Below are 8,060 nucleotides of genomic sequence, written 5' to 3' on the forward strand. Positions count from 1 at the left end.
CACCACTGTATATTCAACACTGGATATTAAACAAACTAAAGCAGAACGCTCAACCTGTTTTTCCCTTGGTGTGCACTCCTGTCTTGGCATACTCTGGAGCCCCCAAAACAGGCCAGTCAGATGGAATATTCCAGAGTAATCCCATTGATGTTTTCAGAGGGTGTCATTCCATGTTATCCCAGCTATGTGGTGTCAGTCACTAGAGGGGACTGTACCAAACTGGGATTAACCCCGCTGACGACCCCTGTTCTTTTGATCTAGCAAAACGTCTGCTTGTATGTGTGAGTATTTGTGTGCCGTTGCCTTTATGGCTAAAATGAACACTTGGTGATCTGAAAGCTATGCTTTGTTGTTAGAATGTGATGAAGGTCGGTAGCAAACTAGATAAAAGATGAAAAGCTAAGCAGCTGAGGGGTGCTTATTTCAGACAAATTCCAGCATGCTTACTACTAGAAATCACTGTATGTGGTGTATGTAGAAGACGTACCCTGAAGCTGGTGCTACAAGCTTGTATTACAGACCAAAGCTGTCACTGCTGAGTGTTTATTATACTTTAGATGATGGATAGCTTCCTTCTTCCGGCACTCTCATTAAAACACATGAGAAACATGAACTTGTCATCTTGTGGAGGAAAGAATGGAGTCAATGTAAACAAAAACAACCCAGTGTGTATATGTGCGCTTAAAATTACATCCATGCACTCATGAACGTGTGTGGCAGTCAGAACAGGAAATAGCCAGGATGTGCAAAATTCCTAATTTCCCACATGGCTTGTTTCCTTGCAGGAAGCTCCAGCTGTCGTCCAGCTTATCCATACCACTTATAGTGACGGTAGTGGTGGGGGTGGCACTTGTACACTTGTAGGAATGGGGGGGAAGAAACTTGAGGTGTTGAAAGTGAGATCCAGACATCACCACCCTTATGCCCACACGTTACATCGTAACACAATTTGAATCGTTTGTCTCCTTGGCTACCATGAAATGTGGCTCCATATGGGGACCCTTCAGTCACAGCCATGATTTTGTAAAATCAGGTGAGTATCTCAAGCTATGGCATCAAGACGAGCGCAAGAGGAAATGACTAAAAATCAAATGAGCCTGCACTGCCATTATTCCCTGAGGTTATTCCATATGTAAATACACATACAGGAAATGAGTCGCACTGCAGGACACTTAACAGCTGTGTGTAAATGGCCTGGAGTCCTTTATAAGAGTCTCTTCCACACACATACACACACAGACTTGTGGTCAGGTCTAAAAGTACAAATATATATAGATATGCTGTAGGTGTGTATTCAGTCCAGATGCAGAAAGAGTAAAAATAGAGCAAAAACGATGCAGAGCCAAAAACAAAGAGCACTTTGGAAATAGCTGCTGTCATTCTAATGGAATCACAGCCTTAACAGCAGATGCTGCTGCAGGTTTAAGTGAATTACCACCTGAGGCCCTGCTTTTAAGCTTATGGAGCATGACCTGAGAGAGACATGGGGATAGGAGGTTGTGTTTGTGTATCTATGCGTGTGTATGTAGTCTGCAAATGCACTCCTACAGGCATCATCGCAAACTAAACACCAGCCGTGGCCTTTTCCCTGCTGATGCTGCATGGTCCCGTCTGTCTTGTCTGAGCATGACCGCCATTCATCTGTCTCCTGTGACTGCTGGGCAGCTCAGAGGTCTGGGGTGAAAGAATAAAGGTCAAAGGCCTTTTCCCGTGGAGTCTCCTTCTGGAGTCTCTTTGTTTTTTTTGGTTTTCATGTAAACTCGCAGTGGCTGCTCATCTCTTTATGCAGAGTGTTTTCTAAGAACAAAAATCTCAAACTGTTAAAGAAAGCGCAGTAAGCACCCAGTGCTGAGGAGGTTGAGTATGTGGGAGGAGGAGGAAGAGAAAGACGTGTCTATCTTTAGTCCAAGTCATCCAGATCAGAGCGTATCGAGAGGATTAGAAAGGGAGCAATATGAAAACTCGATGTTAAACTGTTGTTTAATTAACAATATTAAACCCTGTAGGGAAGCACAAATATGCAGGAATAGCTGCAGTCTTGGGTCTTTATTCCCTTAATATTCAGATGAAAATGTACTACATTAAGATCAAGAGTTATTTTGTGAAAGTTATGAATTCATATGATCTCAAAGTACGAGAGAAGGGGAAAACAAGTGCCGACTGTAATGCACCGACAGCTTCAGCAGCACCTGTTCTGCCTGCAGTCGACATACAAATGATCAACTACTCTCAACATTTGAGTTACAAATAAAGCCTTTCATATTTCCATTGCACAGGAAGTCAGAGGGCTGGGAGGTGGAAAATGACTCGAGCTGTGTAAACACTGTTGTGAGCAGATACTCCACTGACTGAATGTTTCCCCAAGTACTTCTAAATATGCTATTTTTGGACAAAAAACTCCACCAAGCCTCAACTGTATGTGTGCTGAAATGTTGCAGTGAGGAGTGTAGGGGTCATCTCCAAAGCCACCTATTCCTCACCGCTATTTTTCTCTTCTCTCAAACGATCTTTGCAAAAATAGCTTAACGCCAGTGTCTGACACCTCTCATCTAAAAATATTCTCAACACATTATATCACCATTTCAAAATACGCCAAAATGAGAAACATGAGGCAATAAAACCAGAAACAGCGTGACAATAACAAACTCTGAATTTCTGCGATGCCCACACTGTCGTGGTGCTTGGCTCTAAATGGAGAGTGGGAATTCTTGAGAGTTTAATGGGACACAAAATGCTCATGCCGATAAAGGTCTCTGGGGGCAGATGCAAACAAAGCTGAAACAGAGGAAGCAGGCAAAGCATCTACAACACCCATAGACAGGGATAGCTCCAAACACAGTCGGTCATCGGACCTGGGAATATTAATGCATGTCCCAGTGCTGTAAATGCTGCTGATAACCTCTGGGGAATGTAGTGTGTGGAAAAAAAGTGAAGGAATCTAGAGGGAAAAACAAACAAACAAACACAAAACCATGTGATTATGCATATCTGCCATTTTTAAATCCACCTTATTTATATTGATATGGATTGGGTAATCTTAGAAACGAAAGGATACCACATCAGTTAATGGAAATTAAAATTATCAACCTACAGAGGGCTGAATTTAAAGACATCCTAAAAATCAAACCCCATGGTGCCAGGCAGTGAGCATACGGGCCCATAAGAGGAAGTCAAGCCCTCTGGCTGCACTGCTACTGATTGTTTGGTCAGAGACAGTCACACCAGCATCTTGCTGGAGGTCATTTTGTAGCTCTTGCAGTGCTCTTGCATGTCTGCTCACTAAGGAGCAGACAGCGGTCCTGGTGATCGGTTAAGGGTCTTGTACGGCCCTGTCAGGCTCTCCTAAAGTAAATGCCTGTCTCCTGAAATCGCTGTCTCCTGTGCTGGGAGAAACTGCAAGCCTTCAGGCAATGGCACAAATTGATGCACCATCCTGGAGGAGTTGGACTACCTGTGCAGCCTCTGTAGGGTCCAGGTATCGCCTCATGCTACCAGTAGGGACACTGACCGTAGCTAAACGCAAAGCTAGTGAAAAAATAGTCAGAAAAGATGGAGAGGGAAAAAAGTCAGTGACCTCTAACTGTAAAAACCATTCCTGTTTTAGTGGTCGTGCCATTGTTGTTCCTTTAGTGCACCTGCTGTTAGTCTCATTAACACCAAAGCAGCTGAAACTGATGAGCAAACCCCCTCTGCTACTTACCAGATCAATATCCCACAAGTTTAACTGACTTGATGCTGCACTCTGATTAAAAAAAAAAAGTTTCTTTTTTTAGCAATGTATTTATAAAATAAGTGCTGTATATTCTAGCACTGTAGTGTAGAAAAACATGCAAATCTATAAACACAAAAACAGCCTCATGCAGGTTTCCTGGTGATCGCCTTCCTTGTTAAAAATTCAGCAGTTGTAAGGCCTGTCTGTTCCATGTAATACAGCTCATTTGCAAACTCTTGGTACTTACAAAGGGAAACTACATGTTAATTGAATGTTTCTGAAAATCACCCACTCCTTTAAAATAAATTTAATGCATTCATCTCTGATCTTCTCCCCCTCATGTCAGACCATCATCTGGTGCAAGCTGCACTTCTAACCTGTCAGACTATGATTCACCTTTCACACATGCATGTGTTTGTGTCATCACAGTAAAAACACCACGCTGAAAAGCCAAGTGTCAAAATATCATAATGACATCCTGTAGCCGTTTGAAGGCAATAGGCGCTTTCGAGCGCGTCTTGTAATCTTGTTTGTGGCTTGACAGTTGAAATAAGGTCTTCTGTCAAAGAACAAAGCCTGGAGCAGACAAATGCTTGGTTTCACTACCTTTAAGATATAAAAAATAGATACGATCTCTTTGTAAATGTGCGAGTGCGTGTCATTTCCAGGCTTGCATTTGCCATGCAGATGGGGATTATTTGCTCATTTCCACTCCCATCCCTGCTTTCTGTCCCTGCCTTGCCTTTTTCCTCCTGGTCCCCTCCCTTCATATACAAAGTCACACCAGGAGACGAGAAATGAAAGCCAGAAGCTGCCATCCCTGCGTCAACATGTGGGCATTATGCAAGTAAAAAGAAGGAAAAAAGGAAACTTCTAAGTGCCAGTAAAAGAACTCTTTGAACAAGGGAGTGGCTGGACCAAAAGTCCAACTAGGTGTGGCTGGTTTGTCAGCCTTGGCTGACCTGTAGTAGCCTGTGATGTCTGACTCAGAAAACGACATAACACACTGTGCTTGTTTGCCCATGATGAATGGGAAAATTTAGCGTGGCTGCAGCCCTAAAGGTTAATGAAGAAAGCTTGTGACAAGATGATTACAGGTTTAATTTAAGAAGGGGTGAGGGACATACAGTATGGGTGGAGCTCATTCCTTATTTGTGGCATGGGGAACACTCAAAGCTGTACACTACACAAGGAAGATACATTAAAGTAAGAGCCATGCCAAAATAGAAATAAGCCTCACTTGTGATAGTTTCTGTTTTATGCTACACAAGGAGTGTTTACATACTGATGTCATGACCAGCAGCACCAGTAATACCTGAAAATGAAACTAACACTCCCACTGCCTGCTGTCGATTGATTCGTCAGCACTGCCAGATGTGTAAGAGTTAGACTACCACATCATTACGTTATATAATACATTGTTGTTTTTAATGAAGTATTTTTTTCATATTTTGCCCTGAGTCATCCAAACGCCTGTATTCAAGCTGTAAATTCCTAAAATAAATGTAAAAAAAAGTAAACTTGCGCTTGTATGTTAAATCTACGGCCTGTGTACATAATGGTAAATTTTAGGCTTTAAAACTGGTGGGGCTACAGCCTTCTTTCACACACGACTACGGCAGCACTAAACACAAGATAGCGTTGATGGAAATGTGCACCGAAATCTCAGCATTGTCTCAAATGTTGAGACAGTCCTGTAAACATAAGTCAAAAACAGAACACGAATAAGAAGTGGCATGTGTCACATGAAAGCAAGCACATCAAGGGGACGGACTACTTGGTTGGTTGGGGGTGGGGGGGCGGGTTATATGAGATATTTAACAGGCTGGAGAGAGAGCAGAGAAGGAATGATGGATGGGTACAATAATAATGGAGGAACGGAGCCAGCTATTAGATTGTGGAGGGGGGGCTGGCCGAAACAACAGCTCCCATGTTATTAGTCAAGCACGAGCAACAGCTTGTAAGCAGGGAAGAAACACACACACACACACACACACACACACACACACACACACACACACACACACGCTTGAGTGCATTCAGGATCACTCAACCACTCCAGCTTACGCAGCCAGTTAGGAAGGAGGGGCAGAGAAAGAGATGGGGGACAGAGAGAGGAGAAAGATGGGGAGGATGTCAGAAGCAGACAGATGGAAAGAGGAAGAGCAGGAGAAAGTGAGACTAGAAAAGAGAGGGAGTGTGAAAATGCACGGTCACACTGGTGGGCGGTAAGGTGCGAGGACTCAACAGCTCACCAGCATCAGAGCGAGCCAAATTTCAGCTGCCCTGCATCTATTCAAAGAGAAACTGCCATGGCAACACACAAGCACACACGCACATCTCTGTGCTGACGGGCCTCACATACACTGTAACAACCTACATTGTTAGTACAGTGTTTGAACATCTGTTTGTAGCCATGACCACAAAGCATACAGTCGATCAGCACTTCATAATATAGTCATTTATGCGCTTGGTGAAAAAGCTGACGTCACTTTGAAGCAGCGAGCACGCACATGGGCAAGTCTCTTCTTATTTGTCTGTGTCACTCTCCCTTACACAGAAACACAGCAACGATGTGTCAGCGTCCCTGCTTCCTTCAGGGCATCGGCCCAAATGTGAAATCCATAGTCTTGTCCATTCCCTCAAGAGATCAGGTTACGTCCAACACTTCCAACTACACACACACACACACACACACACATAGATGAAGGGGCTCAGGTGGTCTGCTGCAGTGGGCTCATACACACCCACACAAACTTTGTAAAACATGATGCAGCACTGCAGCAGCAGACAGCAGAGGCCGATGAGTCGAGAAGTATAAGTCAGACATTAAAAAACAAAAAACAAACAGGCAGTGCTTAAAAAATAGATGAGACCCATTGATCTGGTAGCATATAAAGAGCTGCAAAGCCACGGCGTAAACACTCTACCGATTTCCTTCTCTTGTTTTCTTTTGGTTGACTTGATGCTCGCTGGTTGGCATTGCATGCAGTCTTATTTTGTGCTTGCTCAGACACAAATATGAACCTGGGGCAAGTCATTTCAATAAAAAGGGGTGTGTTTGCATCATGAACTCATCAACAGTAGGAGTTTTTAATGCCACACTATATCCTAGAGGTATTCTTTAAGGCCCTTCCAGCAGAATATAGCAATAATTCTTACTTATGTAATTAATTATGGGCCGATTATCCGCCAATGCCAAAATGTCAGCCTTCAGAATGCTCTAAACACTTGGTTTCTGATGCTTCTTCTAGAGTTCTACTATTCAAGTAACGTGAAAAAACAAAAATGCAAAGCCAGAAATTAGCATTATGGTGAAGTAAAGGGGAAAAAAAACCAAACATATTGCCTGCTGTCTACAACAGACCATTTTTGATGAAAATAGATGCAGATGCCCCCCAAAGAACCCCAGGCTCCAAAATGAAAATGGATATATGCAAAAGCCTCATTTAAGTACTTTTCCATAATTAAATCATCCACTTTAGACAAATGAAATCATTATAGTGCCAATCATTTTTCCCTCTTCATTATCATTTGGTTACTCGGTCAAGCTGAACAGTATGTTTACATCTGCCACCTGTTAGGGAATAAAAAAAGAAAGCCCACAGTGGGTGCAACAAATTGCACGAACACCACATGCTAAAACACACACAGACACACAAACCAGCCATGTGTGATGCACCCTGCACGAAGGCTGAGAAAAAACTACATATGCATGCCCACACCCCACTGGCAGCTGGGAATGACTTCCTCCGTTACTACATTTCCCATGTCTCCCTTGGTCTTTGCTTCTTGGTCTTTGCTTCTGTCCATAACCCCTGCAGCTGGTGTGCGTTTGCCTCTCATGAGACAGACCCCTCTTCCTGGCACGCCAGCTCCTGCATTCCTGCTGTGTCATTAACGCGCACACATTTAAATAATTTTTTTCATTTCAGAGAGGTCTCTGTGGCTGCAGCTTGCATGTCTTTGGGACAAGTCGGAGAGACTGTTTCAAGGACATTTCTTTTTAAGAACATCCGCCTTCCACGAAGGCGTTGCCAAGACAACCGTAACCCAGAACAATCACTCGTTAACCATGCCCCCAAAGCGCGTGATGGACATGTTAGAAGGAAACTGACAGCTGAGTGTGAACTTTAGAGGCAGCCCCACTCTAAACACAAGACAGTGACACACACTGTGTCACCACTCCCTGACAGACACAAAAGCATCCCTACTTCCTGGAACATTTTAATTCCAGGGCGAGGACACTTCCTTCTTTAGGCCCCAGGCTGCATCTCTGCAAGGGGCCCTCTTAAATATCCAGCTCTCACATACATTTGTGTGTCTGGCTCTTTCTCGCTTCACATTT

Source organism: Perissodus microlepis, chromosome 23 (assembly GCF_051167445.1).
Source record: "Perissodus microlepis isolate ML-2025 ecotype Zambia chromosome 23, ASM5116744v1, whole genome shotgun sequence".
NCBI lineage: Eukaryota > Metazoa > Chordata > Actinopteri > Cichliformes > Cichlidae > Perissodus > Perissodus microlepis.